This window comes from Dunckerocampus dactyliophorus, chromosome 2 (genome assembly GCF_027744805.1).
Source record: "Dunckerocampus dactyliophorus isolate RoL2022-P2 chromosome 2, RoL_Ddac_1.1, whole genome shotgun sequence".
Classification (NCBI taxonomy): Eukaryota; Metazoa; Chordata; class Actinopteri; order Syngnathiformes; family Syngnathidae; genus Dunckerocampus; species Dunckerocampus dactyliophorus.
In genome coordinates this window covers 44,980,848-45,001,400 of record NC_072820.1, presented here as the reverse complement: position 1 = coordinate 45,001,400, position 20,553 = coordinate 44,980,848, and positions in this window count along the sequence as shown.

The window sequence follows — 20,553 nt, the reverse complement described above, 5'->3', positions numbered from 1 at the left end:
ATGGTAAGAAATTGATAATAGCTGATGAAATAGTTGTCAGAGACCCAGTTTGATGGTGAGTGAGTACAGACATTGTACATACCGAAAATGAAGAGTTTGAAGTCAATGCAAGACTGGTTAGACATACTGTAGCATTGTATGTGCACAGTGGTTCAGGTGTCTTCTTCCTTGTACTTTATAAACATCAACTGCTTGTACTGTTTCTTGAAATCGCTCATTTTAGTGCATTGTTTGAGTTCCTTACTTAATCCGTTCCACAACTTTATTCCACACACAGAAAAACTGAACGTTTTTAGTGTTGTCTGTGCATATAAGTGTTTTAGGTTTAATTTGTCCCTAAGATCATATTTCTCCATCTGTTGAGAAGAATCGTTTTACGTTTTTGGGTAACATGTTTTTGTTTGCTTTATGCATCATTTTAGCTGTTTGATAGTTTACCAGCTCAGCAAATTTTAATACCATCTGTTTAGTATAGTTAATTCCTCTGTGAGTTCCTGTGTGCTATCTCCACAGCAGAATGCGGTTGCATCGTCTGCAAATAATACCAATTTCAAGTCCTTTGCGACTTTACAGATGTCGTTTATATATAGATTAAACAGTTTTGGTCCCAGTATTGACCCTTGGGGTACACCGCACGATACCTTCAAGCTCGCAGATGTATATTCTCCTAACTTCACATATTGCCTCCTGTCACTTGACTTTTTCAAGTCTCCCAGAACAACTTTACTCTATTTTTGTTATTACACTATTTGTTTCTTGTCTTCAAAACATTATTTGTTCGTGGTTGTTTAATGACCATAAACACATAGTGTGTCCAGCCTTATGATGGTGATACTATCACAGGGGTTTCCTATCTCACTAGATGATTTTGAGTAGCTCACCAAAGGGTCAAAGAATATTTGCTTCAACTCTTAGTAGTATTTTATTAGAACTGTTCAATTCAGACTTTATGCCTTTTATATAATGACAAATGAGCACAAAATAGCATAAAGACAATGTTTGAGTGGAGATGTGCTTGTTAAATAAAGGAGTGTACAATTGAAATGTTGCCAGTCATAAATAAAACACAAATAGTGATAAAAGTTGGACACTCCTGCAACCTGGACACTGAGTTTACAGTATACTGTTTTAAGTCGAGCAGGACAGATTTCTAATAAAGATATTAATTTGTATTATTTGATTTTGTTAATTTTGTTATCTTGAGCTAAAAAACTATTATTGAACATTTTATTTTCCATATATTCTTATCACTCCAACACATGCATCAAATTAAATTCAGGTTTGTGTCAAATAGTACTAAAATTGTTTCACACAAATGAAGGCAAAAAAAGACAATCCGTCCAAAAGTTGATTTTTTAATAATTGGAATTGTCTAATGGCGCGTCTGGCCAATACCACTCATCAGAAATTTAAAAAAAATTATATATATATATATATACTCTTCAATTTGAGAGTCCAGGGCTAACAAAAAACAATCCCCATAAAAACTGGAGACGGAACAAAAAAACAATCCTCCAGAACCAGGATGTAAAACAATACCAAAAAGGGAAACACAAAGGCTCACCAGAAAACAGGCAGCGTGAGCACACCTCTCTATGATAACTACACAGGCCACACTAGGTAATAAACATGCAAATACACACCAAATGGCTGAGCACACAGCAAACAGCACAAATAACATGCAGAACTTTTGGTTTGGTCTCTCACACGCACACGCACACACACACGCACACGCACACACACACGCATACACAGCAATGGTTGAGAGAGCAGGTCAGAGGGAAGAAAGCTGCTTGCTGTCTGTCTCGTTTCTGCCAGATCCACCTGATTGTCAATCACCCACACCTGGGATGCACCTCCCAGGCATGTCACCACTATGCAAAGGGGAGAAAAAAAAACACACACACACACTACAGGACCTAACAGGGAGGTACAGAGCTAATGTGACCGTTTACAGCTGTCGCTACGACCAAAAACCTCCACAAGCTCACTTCGAAGTAGACAGCTTTCCCACCAAAATGATTTGTTCTCGGTCTGGCATCCAACATGTTGCTTCAGTCTATGTTTACTACGACACCGGAAGCTAAAGAGCTGTTGTTGTGCCAAGAAAACACTGCCCCTAGAGTTTCATGAAGAATTGCATGTCCGTTAGCCAACTAACATCATAACACCACACAGGTGTTGGCCGTTAGCTCACACGGCATTGGTTAGCTAACGCAGCGCATGTGTTAGCTAACACAGATGGGGAAAAAAATATATATATATTCATTTATTTATTTAATAATACATATAATTATATTTCAATCAAGTATTTTAAAACAACTTGCTAACATAGTTTCACATAAGTCTTTTGAAGCCACTTGCTATTTTTAATTCCAAATTACACCAGGAGCCTCGAGTTATTTTACATTGACTTCTACAACAATATAAAACTTGAAAGACTGTCGTGCCGACTATATCCCGAACATTCCCAGAGGAAAAGAACATTCAAAAAAACATCTCAAAAATATTTTAAATACTTCTTCTAGACAACTTTGAGATCTGTGTGACACTGAACTGAGACGAAGGTTTATTTCTCCTGTCTCATTTTTTTTCTCGCAGGATCACATCGTTGTCAACCTTTGAAGAAAAAGAGATTTGCTGTTTGAATCAATCTTTTGTAAGGCCAGGCCACCTTAGAGCACCACCAAATTTGAATATGAAATTATAAATAAATATAATCCCGAGGCAGTTGTCCTATACATATAGAAACCTTGGAAGTTGACAGGAAGGCAGTGTGCCATAATGCATACATAGCAGTCTGAACTGTCAGTATGCAGAGAGAGAGAGAGAGAGAGCGAGTGAGAGGCAGCGAGCAAGATGGACAGGTTAATAAATGGACAGAGACAAATACAGATTGATGATCTACTGACCATGACTGACATGGAGAGAGGTAGCCCAACCATGTAGGGTTCTAGGACTTGTCAAGGGTAACAAACCTCTCTACCAAACATCAAGTATGGAGAGTATTTGGTAGTCATCTGCTTATTGGTTCTGAGATCAAACATCACTGCATCCAGATAGTCATCCCAAGTATCTGGATGTTCACCGACAACTTTGCCCAAGGACCTGAGAAAATAGGTGATTTTAAACCACTGATATTCATCACTGAGACAAAAATAGAAAAGTGAAAAAATATATTTTTCCATGTAACTTGGAAAGCGACACCCTAAAACACGTACGTACATCCATTCATCTTCTCCTGAGGTCAGGTCGTGGCGGCAGCAGCTTAAGCACGGAAGCCTAGACTTCCCTTCCCTCTTCCTTTTTGAAGAAAACCAAAATGAAGACTTTGGAGTGGCCTAGTCAGTCCTGACCTGAATCCTATTGAGATGCTGTGGCATGACTTTAAAAAGGCGGTTCATTATGGAAAACCCTCCAATGTGGCTGAATGACAACAATTCTGCAAAGATGAGTGGGCCAAAATTCCTCTATAGCGCTGTAAGAGACTCATTGCAAGTTAGCGCAGTTCATAGAGGGCCATGTAGGTTTGATTTGTTTTCTCTTTCATTTAAAAACTGAATTTTGTGTTCAATTGTGTTGTCATTGACTAAAACATTTCAGTGTGACAAACATGCACAAAAAGAACTCAAGTCGGGGGCAAACACTTTTTCACATCTCTGTAGATGCAGACACATAGAGACACAACTGATCCACATAGGGGAGCGGTACCACCCCTGCAAGGGTAGGATACGAGATCAGGATAGTACAGAAACCTTACAAATAAGGTGGAGTTGAAAACAGAGCACCACCCAACTCTTTTTCTCCTCCCAACCTGCCACACCTTGGACGTGTTGGACTTTGAACAGATGGGCATTTTTTGTTGAAGAGCTGCAGTTTTCTTTTCTCCTTTTTGTAAAATAAATTTCTTGTACAGCCTAAAAAGTGGCTCTGGTGGTGTCTTGGGACTTGAGGGAGTTGGTCTTCAACTTCATGTTGAGCCCTGGTGTTTCCCCAGCTGGAACGTAACAGGGACTTACTAGTTTGAGGCTTCTTCCTTCTTCTATGGGATGTACTGAAGTACAGCACTGGGCTTTATAACATCTTGTGACAATAGCTTCACTAAAGATTGAAAATATAGAAGAGTGTCCAACTGATCTCTTCTCTGGATAACGGAACTCGTCTGTTTCATATTGAAAATCATGGTTTTTATATGAAAAAATGTGTTTAAAAAATACGCTAAAAAAGAAAAAACAGGTGCTACATGATACTACTGGGTAGAACTTCAAATATAAAGGGATTTGGAGGATCTAGATCACATGACCTGGAAGATAATGAAAAAATCCTCATTTTCTATATTCAAAATGAAAATGTCAAAAAATCCGTGAGTTAGCCCGCATGACAGTGTGTTTAGTTTCCCCCTTAGTTACCGGTTTCCATGCCTTTTTATTTTGTATTACTTCCATTTTTGCTCCGTCCTGGCTTGTCCTTGTTTTACCTTTCTGTTCTCACGCACCTTCTGCCAATTTGGGGTTGAAAAATTGATATAAAATCCAATTAATAATAAGATTAGAAAATAATGGACGTGTGAATACTTTTAGGGAAGGGCTAATTGTCTGACACGATAGATGTTGGTCTTTTGATTTTGAAAATGTTACATTTTTAACAAACTCTCAACACAATAACTTATTGAGTCCCCAAGTGTAAACCTCAAGCGTTCACTTCAGGCATGTGTGGCATAAGTTATACATTTTTCACCTGTTAAAACATATATTAAGCTTTTGAAAGAAAGAGGGTGAGAACGGAAAATAATAGTTTGTGTGTAGATGCAGAGGAGAGCAAAAGAAATGAACAAGATGAATTTCAGTACTACTACAGTAATTTCAGTACTACTAAGTCAATTCCAAGTGAATGGGTTAACTTGATCTGATCATATTTACTGTGGAGCAATGAAGTGTGCGTGAGATAAATCAAGACTTCTTCACATCACATCTTAATTGCTGATTTTTAAAACAACACATATTACAAACCCATACAGCAATTCTATACAGTCATATGTCCATTCTCGGCGGGTTCATTTCACCTGGGGATTAGCGGTGATTACAAGCTCAGTGGAGCAGGGTGCTGCAGTAGAATGGCCAAAGGAAAGATCGATTTCTCTTTTAACCCACTTAATTTCACGCGGGCTATTTAAACTGGCAGGGCAGAGAGACATTAGATTGCATTAGCTGGGTATGGATTTTTGCCTTGTGAGATGAGCGAGAACAAAAGGGAGGGAGGTTACAAGGCCTGATGCCGTTTAGACTCTCCACACACGTACCCACGTAATCAGAAAGCATTATCTTCTATGGATTATTCAGTATTTTCCCAGATAATGTTGTTTTCATCTCTACTAAAAGTCTTAACTGGTTATTGATACTCACTAACGGAGGGGAATGTGATGACGGGGGAGCACAGCAGGGGCAATGTCACTTTTCCTGCTCTACATATACACAATTATGAATACAGATATCAGGTTATGAAGACAGGAAATTGATAAGTTCCATATTATGTGAATACGGTGCATGTGTTCAGGGAGAGAAAAAACGCTGGACAATTTTAGCTTACAGTGCAGTGGTGCCTTGGTTAGTGTCATTAATCCAAAATGGGCTCTAACCAAGGTAAGTTTTCCCATAGAAAATAATGTAAATCCAATTAATCTGTTCCAGCGCCAAGGGTCCATTGTTTGGCCACTTGATTTCTTACATGTGTGTGCTTTACAGGCTCCTGTAGTAAAGTGTGAACTCAGTATCGCAAGATTTATTCTTGGGGATGTGATCCAAGATGGCTGCGTAAACAAACCAAGCACAAATACAACCGTTTGTTACCAACACAAACCAAGGCAAAATCTTTGCATAAATTTAGAATGTTAGCCAAAAAAAATGTATTATAGCCTAAGGCACACCTGTGCAACAATCATACTGTCCAATCAGCACCTTGATATGTCACACCTGTGAGGTGGATGGATTATCTCGGCAAAAGAGAAGCGCTCACTCACACAGATTAAGACAGATTTGTGAACAATATTTGAGAGAAATAAGCCTTTTGTACACATACAAAAAAGTTTTAGATGTTTGAACACAACAGTGTTTGCTCCTATTCTTCTGCACAGACCTGTCTATTGTTAAATAAAGTTAAAATACAGTACATGAGCTCATGTTGACACATATACACAAGTCTTCATCCTGGCCGGAGTTTTCCACAAGCTGCTTTTTTATTAACAAAATCTACGTTTGCATGTGGATAAAAGGACAAAATGCACAGAGAAGCACGACTTTGTGTAAACATACACCCAAGTTACTTGTTTTGCCTGAATGGAATTGATGGTTTTACGCTTCAAGTTGTAATGGTTTAGTTTATTTCCAAACAAAGAACATCACATTTGCACATGTCTGAAAATAGTCTATGTACCATTTTCTAATAGTAAAAAAAAAGGATAAATGGATGTGAAATAGTTTTCAGTAGGGTTGTCATGAGACAAGACAAGATTTTAACATTACTTTTAAGAGAAGTACAATGAAAAATATGGCAATACAGTATATTGCAATCTACTAATATAAATTCTGTGTTGCACTCTTCTGCACTCTGTCTGTATGCTAGCAGCTCTGCCTATGACTGATAAAAGGGCTCATGCCGTTGTTCTATGGAACAAACGTGCCAAGGTGCTAAAACCAATGCACACAGTGAATCCTCTTTCTGCCTGTTTGGAGACTTATTACCTACTTAAGGGGATTATTATTACCTAACAAGTGAATCATCTCACCGCTTTTACTGTAATTGATAAGAACAATAAGCAACATTTAATATAGTTTAACGTTTTAACACTCATATCTTTGTGATGAAAACCAAGGACACTAGACTTAAACAGGACTGCTGACTCCAACGCAAATAAATAGAACAGAGTGAAGCAGAAAGTCCACCATGATGGTGAGCAAGAGAGGTGGGTGGGGCTAGGCGGACAACATTGTACAATTGGCCATTGAATTTGTTTTTGTTTTTTAAACCCTTTTCCCGCAGATGCCGTCTGATGGTTATTGCGCTGCAGTCGGCACCAGTCAAAGACCGCCTGTGTCTTGATGGACAGCCAGTCGATTTTTTTGGGTACTACCACTTGACTTTTTTGTTCCAAAGGATCGTTCAAAAATGTAGAATGACTATCTTACTGCGCGCAACCTCAGCAGCAATGGCTCGCTGCGAGAGGCCTTACTTATGCAGCTCGACAACGTTCAAAAAGAGAAAGCTTCTTAGCTTTAGCCATCAGGAGGGCATGACAGTGTGAATGCCTGACAGAAAATGAACATTTTTAGCAGATTTTGGCTTTTATAGCCTGTGGTCTTAAAATTTTGATCTTGTGATTAACAACCTATTTCAGTTTAATTGTTGTTTTCAATAAATTACTTTTTCAAAGTGCTTTTTGTGTCACTCCCCCTTCTTGTTTTTGCATATTGTAGCTCTACTTAAAACCTCATTAAGATCCAAATGTGCAAAATGCAAATTCTAGCAATTTTTCAACTGTCTTAAGATTTTGATCAGGAGTGTATGTATATGTGTGTATATGTATGTATGTATGGATAATCCATCTATGCAGTATAACCAATTATACTGCAGAAATTACACCTACAAGTATTCAATAAAAAACTGAGCAGTAGTATTAAATAAACTTTTTTGTCAGGCTCTGAGGAGTGGTGTGATTGGGACACAGGACGAGTCCAACAGTTCAAGAAGAACTGGACCAACAAATCTGGGCATGAGTTTCTTAGATTCCACTGCCAGGGGAAGGTCCCGGGAAGACAACCACACCTTCTGTCCCGGTTTATAGTCCGGGGCAGCAGTTTGATGGCAATTGGCTAGCTTCTGATTGCGCCGTGCAGTGTGGGTCAGGGCAGCCTGCGTGTTGCGCCAAACACGGTGGACACGGTGGCGATGGATGCACCGAAGGAACGGTGCATCCAGGTTCCTTGGAGGGAAAAACTGAGGGTGAAAGCCATAGACCACATGAAAAGGGGACATGCCTGTGGAGGAACACACCAGAGTGTTATGAGCATATTTCACCCACGGAAGGAAGAGGGACCAAGAAGTGGGGTCTTGGTGACACACACACCGAAGGAAGGCCTCCAGGTCTTGGTAGACGCATTCTGTCTGTCCATTGGATTGGGGGTGGTACCCCGAAGAGAGACTGGCCGTGGCCCCCAAAGTCTTGCAGAATGCCTTCCAGGTGGAGGAGAAAAATTGCGGGCCCCTGTGAGATACCACGTCACAGGGGATGCCATGGGGGCGGACCACATGCTGGACTAGGAGCTTGGCGGTCTGAAGGGCAAATGGGAGCTTGCGGAGAGGAATGAAGTGTGTAAATTTGGAAAACCTGTCCACAATGGAAAGTACGGCCGTGAAGCTTCTCGAGGCAGGGAGTCCCGTCCAATAAAATATCTGACCAAGGGCAGAACGGGATGGGGAGTGGCCACAGAAAACCAGCCGGGGGCCCTGTGGGAGGACTTGCCTCTGGCACAAACGGAACAGGCCACCACGAAGATCTTGGAATCCGCGTGAAGAGTGGGCCACCAAAGACGTTCGGAAATCAGGAAAGCAGTCCGCCTAGCTCCGGGGTGACAGGCGACCTTGGAGCCGTGGGCCCGCGTCAATACCTCAGAACGGAGGGCATGTGGAACGAATAATTGCCCACCTCTGGATGTCGCCAGGGAACCAGGCATGAGGAAGGATGGTCCGGGGCAGGGGTCCTCCACAGGTGGTGCAAACATCCGGGACAGCGCATCCGGCTTCCCATTGCGAGACCCAGGGCGGTAAGTGAGGGTGAAATTGAACCTTGTCAGCGACAGCGACCACAATGCCTGGCGAAGGTTGAGGCGTTGGGCGGTGTAGAAAGTGAAAGGATGGGATGCTCCTTCCAACCAGTGCCTCCAGTCCTGAAGGGCCAGAACTACCACCAACAGCTCCCTATTGCCAACATCATAATTGCGCTCAGCGGCCGACAGACGCCTGGAGAAAAAGGCGCAGGGGTGCAGCCTCTGGTCGGAGCTGGAGCACTGGGAGAGCACGGCCCAGACTCTTGTGTCAGACACGTCAACCTCGACAACAAAAGGGAGATGAGAACCGGGGGGAGGATAAAAAACTCCTAAGGCGCCGCAAGGCCAGGTCAGCCTCGGGCGTCCAGAAAAATGTAACTTTAGAGGATGTGAGCTTGTTCAGAAGTTTGGCAACTTTACTAAAATTACGAATAGCGCCAGTAAAAGTTAGCAAACCCAGGGAACCTCTGCAAAAGTTTCCTGGATGTAGGAGTGGGCCATTCGACCACTGCTTGGACCTTAGCAGGGTCTGGTCTGATTGGCCCCTTCTCCACCATAAAGCCCAAAAGGGTACTGTCAGGGAAATCGTTACAAATAACAAAGACAAGTACTGGACTGTATAACTACTCAGAGGAACATGTTTGCTCCTCCAGACTGTCAAAGTTCCGCCGTCCGCGCCCACTTTTTATTAAGTAGGAAGTAAAGTCACACAAAGAAATGGAAAATTACTGGAACAGGGTGAGGAGGGGGTCAGCTACGTGAGTAAGGTGAGGAGGGTGAGGAGGGGGTCAGCTACTGGAGTAAGATGAGGAGGGGGTGCTGACCCATAACCTATGACCTTGGCCATGTGCACAGCACATGGGCCAGCACATCTTATCACAAGGGAACTGCTTTGGTGTTTTAGCACATTTTCATAACTGCACAAGATAGCTCTAACAAAGACTTCTTTCACAGGTACCGAAGAAGCATGAAAAGAACATTTTTGAGCTTTAACAAACAACTGGTTCTCTAATAATCTTTGAAGCACGAGCTGAACGTGAAGACGGTGAAGATGTAAGGCAGGCGAAAAAATGAGAATGTCATCCAAGTGGACAAAAACAAACCAACCTAAAATCCGCAAAGAACATCATTGATAAGACACTGAAATACAGCAGGCACATTAGTGAGGCCAAAAGGCATGACGCAGTACTCAAAATGGCCTAGGGATGAGCTAAAAGCCGTTTTCCAGTCGTCTCCCTCTCACACTCTAATGAGGTGATACGCGCTGCGAAAGTCCAATTTGGTGACTATATCCGTGCCATGCAGAGAAGTGAATGTCACGTCGAGGACAGGGAGGGGATATTTATTGCGAATGGTAATCATATTGAGCGTGCGAAAGTCAATACATCCATCTTTCTTCTTAACAAAGAAAAAAACCCTCTGCCAAAGGGGATGAAGAAGGTCTAATGTGTCCTGCTGCCAGAGAGGAGGAAATGTACTCCTTGAGGGATCTCTGTTCGGATTGCAAAATGTTGTACAGCGCACCCGGTAACAGGTCAATGGCACAATCATACGGGTGCTGGGGGGGAAGTGTCATATTGCGATCTTTACGGAAGACCTCACTAAGGGAGTGATATTCCTTGGGCACCAGCGAGAGGTTGGGCGGAACGGGTGAGGAAGGCTTGGAGAGAGAGACAGGAGGAGAGGCGGAGCGCAGGCAGTGTGAATGGCAAAATGTGCTCCAATTAGTGAACTTGAGTGTGGGACAGTCAATGCCTAGGCTGTGGCGTTGAAGCTAGGGGAGACCTAATACGACGGGAGCAGAACGTGAAGAGAGACAGAGAGAGAGAAGTGGTGCGTGTCTGGTGCATATTAGCGAGGAGGCGTCCGTCAAGAGAACGGACATTTTTACACTTGTCAACAGGCTCAACAGTGATTCTAAATTGCTCCACAAGCCTCCTGTCAATTAAATTGTCGTCAGCACCAGAGTCCACCAGAGCACAAATGAGGTGACCTCCTCCCTCCCTTCAGAACAACATAGCCTCGATTTGGAGACGTCCCACGGTAAACTTGATGGCAGGGCGGGGAGGTGAAGTCTGTCCGTCCGAAGTGGAGCTCCTGGCTGGATACGATCACCGTGGCCGTGGACGGTTGGAGCAGCGGGAGATGGAGCAGTCCGCCGCTCCACAGTACCAGCACAGTCGAAGAAACATACAACGCCTCCTCTCCGTGGCCGACAGCCGGTTGGCTCCCAGCTGCATAGGCACCACCTCCTCCACAAACTTTGTCAAGGGTCCAGACGAGTGAGGGGAAGGAGGCGGCAGAAGCAGAAGCATCTCCTGGCGGCGTGGTGAAGATGGCGCAGTCAAGAGAAGAGGAAACGCCCCCCGCTGCCGGGTGCACTCCCGCATGCAATTATCCAGTCGGATGGAGAGGGAGATGAGCTCCTTGAGCGTGCTGGTCTCATCACGAGCGGCCAGTTTGTCTTGCATACGGGAGCTGAGGCTGGCCAAGAACACGCATCGCAGGGCTTTCACACCCGAGCCGCTTTCCACTACCAGGATGCAGAAAGATATGGAGTGGTTCGCCATTGAACCCGAGCCCTGGCGCAAGGACAAGAGACTGGTAAGGAGTTCCGGCTTACTCTCACACAACACCATAGCCCACTTGGCGGGCCGACCTGACAGAAAGCCCACAATATATGCCACCTTGGCAGAGTCTGAAGAAAAGTTCTGAGGCTGCTGGTTAAAGACCAAAAGGCAGTGGAGCAGAAAGAGTCTGCACCCACCAAAGTCCCCTGCATACCTGCTTGTTTGCGGTCAATTGGGTTCCTGTGGAAGTAGTTGGAAGACGGAAAAGTTGGCGAGCCTGAAGGCAGCGGGGAAGGCGCCTCTGGTGCAGCCGCAAATGTCGGCCCTGTCACGCGGGCATGCATGTCCCTTACCAGTAGGGAGGTCCTCCAAGGTCTGCTTGTGGCGACTGAGCACTTGGCCCTGTGTCTTGAGGGCAAACTGAAAATGCTCCTATTCTGCGGGATCCATAATCTGGCTGGATTATTCTGTTAGGCTCTGAGGAGTGGTGTAATTGGGTCCCAGGATGCAGACACAGGACGAGTCCAACAGTTCAAGAATAATTTAATGAAAAACATAGGTAAGGCAAAAACAGGAACTCAGGGTGACAGTGCAGAACTAAGAAGGGCACCGTGGGGAAAACAAGAGCTGCAAACAAAAAGATAACTGGAACTACCCAGTGAGCTGGACGGATTACTGGACTGCAGGGCGGCCTAGCTGGTTGGAATGGCGAGGCGAGCTGCAGCAGAAGGACACATGGTAACACATGGTAACACATGGTGTGGACACATGGAGAATAATCCAGCACTGGTTGGCTGCAGGTGAGGAGACTAAAAAGGTACTAATGAGAAACAGCTGCCCATCTCAGAAGGTGTCAGTATTTGAACAAGCCAACAGAGGAGGAGTGAGCAAACATCAAACATAAATGGAAAAAGCACAAACTACAACAGGCGACTGAGCAGTGTCACCGAAGAAAGAGCGTGACATTTTTTTTTCTTTATTTTAATTTCTTTCCTTGGTGTTACCAATGCTTAACAAGTAACATACAAAATAATAAATCATAAAAATTCTAATTAATAAAATAATTTCCTAAAAATAGATACAAATTTATTTTTAAAAATAAAAAAAAATGTTTTCTTCCTTACAGTGTTACTAAGGCTGAACAAGCAACATTATTATTATATATTTTTCAGTATGTATATATATATATATATATATATATACACTGCTCAAAAAAATTAAAGGAACACTTGGAAAACACATCAGATCTAAAAAATCAAAGAGGGAAATCAAAGACACCACAAAAATGAAAGTGAAAAAATGATTTGCAGTGATGCCCTGGTGATGCAGTGATGCCCTGATCCAGATCTGGGAGGAGATCCCACAGGACACCATCCGTGGTCTCATTAGGAGCATGCCCCGACGTTGTCAGGCATGCGTACAAGCACGTGGGGGCCACACAAACTACTGAGAATCATTTTGAGTTGCTACAATGACATTTTAGCTAAATGGACCAGTCTGCGGGCCGCACGGTGGTCTAGTGGTTAGCACGTTGGCCAATACAGGAACAGCCTGGAGATCGGGAAGACCTGGGTTCGATTCTCCCCTGTGTGGAGTTTGCGCGTGGGTTTTCTCCCACATTCCATTGAGGTTAGTTGGCGACTCTAAGTTGTCCATAGGTATGAATGTGAGTGTGAATGGTTGTTTGTCTATATGTGCCCTGCGATTGGCTGGCGACTAGTCCAGGGTGTCGCCCGAAGTCAGCATGCCCCCGTGACCCTAATGAGGATGAAGCGGTATAGAAAATGGATGGATTTTTTCACTTTCATTTTGGGGGTGTCTTTGATTTCCCCCCTCTATAGGGTGATCATTTTCATTTCTATCAAATTATGTGGCATCATTTTGTTACTAATACATCACCCACTTATTATCAGGAAAGATATTCAAGATCATTTTTCCCCCAGTTTAGATCTGATGTGTTTTCCAAGTGTTCCCTTAGTTTTTTTTTTTAGCAGTATATATATATATATATAATAACAAAATAAGATAATATAATTAAATAATAAATAAAATACACATTTTAATAAATACATTTCTAAACCAAAAATGACTGCAATTTTCTTACATACAACTACTGCATGAACTTGATGCATGAACACAATGAACTCATGAAATCTTTCAAATAAAACATTATGGAAACATCAACATGAAAGTGCAAGTATTTGAAGCTCAAATGTTAACGTAAACAACATAAGTAAGAACTGTGAAATTAATGACATAGTTCTATGTATGTGAATTTTCTGCACTTCCTTTTGACTGTAAGTTCACAAAGTTCTCTGTTCTTAAATTTCTTAAATTTATTTCAGTAATTGTTAATACATTTGATAGCCTATAGCCTAAATAATCATCATCACTGACTTGTCATTAATTCAACTAATCACCTATAGAAACAAATTAGGTTAAAGCTGTATTGGGAAAACACTTTTAAGTCCACTGTCCACTGTCCTGTTTATTTACAACAACCAGTGTTATAAATATACAACATTTTTATGACACATACCTGTCTTTGTTTTTGGGGGAACTTGAAAAATGACAAATCTGGTCTTCTGGACCATCTGTTAGAGTAATTAATGGCTGAGCAGTGTGCTGAAGACATGTTTACAATGCAATATTTCTGGATTCTGCTCACCATCATGGCGGCTAAACCCGCGCAGCGCATACAACGGAAGTGGCGGAATCGGCAGTTCCGTTTAAGTCTAGTGTCCTTGATGTAAAGCGTCACTTGGAGCTGCATCTCGAGAACCTCCATGGCTGACGCTGACAGTGCTGCTGCTGGAACCAAGAGCATCTGGCTCTTGCTGTCTTGTTGTTGTTTTGTTTATTGGCAGATTTTTCGTATTTTCAAAACAACAACGCTGTGTATGGAATGGATGCTATGCTACTGTGGCGCCATTTAGTGGTTCACGGTCAAATTACACCTTGAAACTTTTTTTTTACCTCTACTTGGAAGGGAAATGCTTAGTATTCATGAAAAAGCATTATAAGATATCAGGATCATAGTATATTGAAAAATAGGTGTGAAATGGGAGCGAATAAATTAGTGTGTAGTTAATTTATATCTCCTGTTTGGAATAACTTTGCAAATGCATGATGCAATTTTAAAAATCATCAGCTTGTTCAAAAATAAAATAATTGTGTAATAAATTCACCAATATAAAATTCACAACAAATTGTCTTTCATTCATTCATTCATTCATGCAAATTGCCACCATAATTGCAGAAAAACCAAAAAGCAAGGTTTACAGTAGCTGCTTAAGTGCATCTATTCCGCACAATTTGAATTCATTATCTGAATAACTCCATTGCTTTATGAAAGTAGAGGTCCAGTGCTTTTCTTGTGATAAGCATGTCATTAACATAATTTTTGTGACTGTGTCATAGCTGCTCCAAGAAACAAGACTTTGATACAAAGCAGAGTGGGGGTTTGTTTACATGGGGTGTCTTAGAATAGTCGACTATTGAATGATTCGATTCGGAGGGGTCTGATTCGACTATCAACCGCTTATCCTAATTGGTACGGCTGTTATGCTGGAGCCTATTCCAAGCTGTGAGGTGGGGTACACCCTGGACTGGTTGCCAGCCAGTAGCAGGGCACATATAGACAATCCTTCACACTCACATTCATACCTATGGACAATTTAGGGTCGCCAATTAACCTAGCATTCATGGGAGGAAAACTGAGTACCCGGAGAAAACCCACGTACGCACGGGGAGAACATGCAAACTTCACACAGAGATTTGAACTCAAGTCTTCCCGATCTCCTGACTGTGTGGCCAACATGCTAACCACTGGGCCACCACAATTATTGGTGTGTTTCATGCTCCCTTTCAGTTGTTACATTTTTAAGAGTTGTTATGATCATTTTCATTAGTAAATATACACTCCTGATCAAAATTTACTTTAGCACTGTTGGATCTTAAAGAGGTTCTAAGTAGAGCTTCAAAATGCAAAAAGAAGAAATGGGAGTGAAACAAAACATTTATTGAGTATGCAATTTACTGCAAACAAGCATTAAAGTGAAATACACTGTCCATTAGCTGACCAAAAGTGCAAGACCACAGCCTTTAAAAGCCAAAATTTTGGCAAAAATGTGGATTCTGTTGTGGACTCGAATCCCAAGACTCGAGAGCAGGATTGTTAAAAAGGACTATTTATTACAAGGCAGGAGTAATAAATGGCAAAAGTAAAAAATACAAACACAGGAAATCACCCGGAATGCACACGGGGCAAAATAGATAACTAAACTAAGAGAGCTGCTGAAAATGGACGGTTGGCAACAATCTGGCGCCGAATGGATGTCTGCTTGTGGCTAAAGAAGGGTGCCAGATGAGCTGCAGGTGCGTCAATTAGAGCCCCAGGAGGTGAAGAGGGTGTGCTGCAACAAAAGAACAGAAGAGGGCAGCAGAGCAGCAAGCTAATCCTTACAGTATCCCCTCCTCATATAATGCATCCCCTGACGGCAAACCTGGCTTATTGGGGTGGGATGAGTGGAATTCCCTGATGAGGGATGGGTCAAGGATGCAGGAGCGGGCAACCCAGGAGCGCTCCTCGGGTCCATATCCCTCCCAGTCCACCAGGTACTGCACCCCCCTCCCTCTCTTTCTCACATCTAAGATGGCTCTCACCGTATAAGCTGGCTGACCATAGATGATGCGCGGCGGAGGAGGAGCCTCGGCCGGAGGACACAGCTGGCTGGTGTTTACTGGCTTGAGATGAGACAAGTGGAAGACGGGATGTATCCTCAGTGATGGAGGGAGCTTCAGCCTGACGGAGGACTTGTTAATGATCAAGTCCACTACATATGGTCCCATGAATCTTGGAGCCATTTTTCTGGATGTCCCAGCCAGAGGTAGGGCCCGGGATGATAGCCAGACCTCCCGGCCCGGACGGTAAGCAGGTGCCGGGATGCGGTGTCGGTCTGCCATCTGTTTGTTGCACTCCGCTGTGTGGGAAAGGGCAGCGCGGGTCTCTCGCCAGATGCGTTGAGCCCGCCGGAGGTGAACTGCGGGAATGGTGACCTCGGCCTCCTGGGAGGGGAACAGTGGCGGTTGGTAGCCAAAGGCAGACTTGAAGGGGGACATACCTGTGGCCGAGCTGACAAGGGTGTTGTGGGCATACTCGACCCAGGGGAGGTGTGCCGACCAGGAGGAGGGATGCCGGTGGCACACGCAACGAAGTGCTGCCTCCATGTCTTGGTTTGCCGCTCTGTCTGGCCATTGGACTGCGGGTGGTACCCTGATGTAAGGCTGACCCTGCCACCCAGAGCCCTGCAGAAGCTCCTCCAAACACGGGAGGAAAACTGGGGGCCCCTGTCAGATACAATGTCCACTGGGATGCCATGGAGGCGGAACACATGCCTGACGAGGAGGCGGGCGGTCTCAAGGGAGGAGGGCAGCTTCGGTAGGGCGACAAGGTGGATTATTTTAGAGAACCGATCAACGATGTTTAGGACGGTGTTACCAGAAGAGGGAGGTAACCCCGTAACGAAGTCCAAGGCGATGTGGAGGTTGGTGGGAGGACTTGTTCCTGGCACAGACAGAGCAGGCTGCAACGTACTCCTTCACACTCGCGGACATGGATGGCCACCAGAACCTCTGAGCCACCAGGAATAGAGTGCGTCAGGCTCCTGGGTGGCAGGACACCTTGGCAGCATGGGCCCATTGCAAAACTTCAGATCGGAGATTAGACAGCACAAAAAGTCTACCTTGTGGACACCCCTTGGGTGGCTCCGTGCCAGCCGTCGCCTTAGTGACGCGTCTCTCCACCTCCCACTGGGCCGCCCCAAACACCCTGGCCACAGGTACGATGGGCTCCGTCCTCTTGTCGAACTCCACCGGGCAGAAGATCTTAGAGAGGGCGTCTAGCTTGGTACTCCGAGATCCGGGCCTGTAGGTTATGGAGAATGTGAATCTAGTGAGGAATAATGACCAGCGTGCTTGTCTGGGGTTAAGTCTTAAGTAAGTATGAAAGTATGAAAGATAAGTTCTTGTGGTCAGTGAAGACCACGAATGGCTGGGTCGCGCCCTCCAGCCAATGCCTCCACTCCCGCAGCGGCAGCACGATGGCCAGCAGCTCTCGATTCCCCACGTCGTAATTGCGTTCGGCTGGTGTGAGGCGACGCGAGAAGAATGCACACGGGTGCAGGCTCTGGTCGACTGGGGATCTCTGGGAGAGGACGGCGCCAACTCCGGCATCTGACGCGTCTACCTCCACTATGAACTGTAGAGAAGGGTCAGGATGTGTTAATACTGGTGGGGATGTGAATAGTGTTTTAAGTTCAACGAACGCCCTCTCCGCTTCCGGGGTCCACACGAACGGTACCTTCACCGATGTAAGCCTCGTCAGAGGTTTTGCTTTGACACTGAAGTCGCGGATGAACCTACGGCAGAAGTTAGCGAACCCTAGGAACCTCTGCAAGTGCTTCCTTGTTATAGGAGAAGGCCAATCGACCACCACCTGTACTTTGGCGGGATCGGCTCGGAGCTTGTCCTTCTCCACTATGAACCCCAAGAAGCTGACGTAGGTGGAGTGGAATTCGCATTTTTCGGCTTTGATGAATAAGTGGTTCTCGAGGAGGTGTTGGAGAACCTGGCGAACGTGTTGAACGTGTTCCTGAAGAGAATGAGAAAAAATGAGTATGTCGTCCAAATATACAAAGCAAAAATGACCAATCATGTGCCTAAGCACATCGGTCATGAGGCATTGAAATACGGCCGGAGCGTTTGTGAGGCGAAATGGCATGACAAGATATTTATAATGGCCTAACGGGGTGTTGAACGCCGTTTTCCACTCATCCCCCTCCCGTATGCGTACCAAGTGGTAGGCATTGCGCAAGTCTAGCTTAGTGAAGTAACTGCTGGCATGTAGAAAGGAGAACGCCGAGTTCATGAGAGGTAAGGGATACTTATTCTTGATAGTAATGTCGTTAAGCGAGGACAGCGGGCGTAGCAATTGCTACCTGAGGAGGTCCATACGGGAGGCCAAAAGACAGTACAGACAGAAGCTGGAGGGCTACTATTCCACCTCAGACCCTCGGCGCATGTGGGCGGGGCTCCAGCACATCACTGACTATCGACAGCAGAGTAGCGTAGCCACGTCCAGCCAAACCACACTTCCAGATGAGCTGAACGAGTTCTTTGCCGCTTTGACACCCAAACTCCTGATGAGCAGAGAGGGTGGCTGAACTTGGGGAGCACACAGGACTCACCTCTCATGGTGACATCAGCTGATGTGCGCAGGTTTCTAAACAAAACAAACCCACGAAAAGTAGCAGGGCCAGACAACATCTCAGGACGTGCACTTCGGGTTTGCTCATCAGAGCTAGCTGATGTGCTTGCTGACATATTTAACCTGTCGCTTGCACAAGCATCTGTACCGACCTGCTTTAAGTCCACCACCATAGTGCCCGTACCCAAGAAGGGCAACGTGACCTGCTTGAATGACTATCGCCCTATAGCACTCACTCCTATTGTTATGAAGTGCTTTGAAAGAATAGTCATGACCCACATCAAAAAGAGCATCCCGGCGGCAACTGTGGACCCTCTACAGTTTGCATATCGCCAGAACCGGTCCACGGATGATGCAGTCAACACTGCCATCCACACAGCCCTTTCTCACCTACAGGGCCAGGACACATACGTCAGAATGCTATTTATAGACTATAGCTCTGCTTTTAATACAGTCTGCCCCCACAAACTCACAAATAAGCTCCTCACACTTGGCCTGTCTCCCTCCCTCTGTAACTGGGTGTTTAACTTTCTCACAGGCAGACTCCAGTCAGTCAGAGTCCACAACCGCACATCCAGCTCAAGAATTGTGAGCACTGGGACCCCACAGGGGTGTGTGCTGAGTCCACTCCTCTACACGCTCTTCACTTACGATTGCGTGGCCTCCCAGAACAACACCAGCATCATTAAATTTGCGGATGACACTACAGTCATCGGACTGATCGCTGGTGGTGTTGAAACATCATACAGAAGAGAGGTGGCGGACCTTATAGCTTGGTGTCGTGATAACAATCTCCTTCTCAATACAGATAAGACTAAAGAGATGATCATCGACCCAAGAACAAGGGAAAAGGAGCCACATAGACCCCTGTTTATTGATGAGACTGAGGTGGAGAGGGTGAAAACCTTCAAGTTCCTTGGCACACACATCAGCGAGGACCTCACCTGGTCTCACAACACCCAACAAATTATGAAGAAGTCCCAAAGGAGACTGTACTTCCTGAGAAGACTGAGGAAATTTGGCATGTCCACCACAATCCTGAGTTGCTTCTACAGATGCACTATCGAAAGTGTCTTTACCGCCTCCATCACTGTTTGGTACGGTAACTGTACAACACGTGATAGGAAGGCACTCCAGCGGGTGATCAAGACCTCACAGAACATTGTTGGGGCAGCCCTCCCCTCACTGCAAGACATTTATACATCTAGAGTCCTACGCAGAACACACAACCTCATCAAGGACAGCACACATCCACAACACTCATTATTCACACTCCTACCGTCAGGCAGACGCTACAGGAGTTTGAAGTCCAGGACCACAAGGCTGGCAAACAGCTTTTACCCACAGGCCATCAGGCTTCTCAACGAAGCACTCGCACACGCCGCACGCAACACACGCACACACTCATAGCACTTTATTTATTTATTTATTTGTATTATTTACTTGTATTAATGTCTCTTCTGTTGTTGTTGCTTAATTTATTGGTATTTATGTTTATGTGTTCATGTTTCTTATGTTCTTATTCTTTCTTGTGTTTTCTTTCTTTTCTTGGGAGAATGAACAGAATAAGATTTTCATTGCATGGTATAACTGCTGTTTTACCATGCACATGACAATAAAACTCTCTTGAATCTTGAACGATCCCTGGGTGATATCGACTCCGCCGACCTGTCCGTGTCTGGTGGCGACTTGGACCGATGCGATGGTCTGTCGGTGCACTGTGGCAGACGGTGATCAGCCCCCCTGCAGTAGAGGCAGAGGTGCAGACGTCGGCGGCGGGATCGCTCCGCAGAGGAGAGGCGTCGTCCCTCGAGCTGCATGGGTTCCTCTGTGGATGTAGCCGAGGAGTCCCGCGTTGTCCTATCGACATTCCGACCATCTCCGTCCTGGTGTGTCG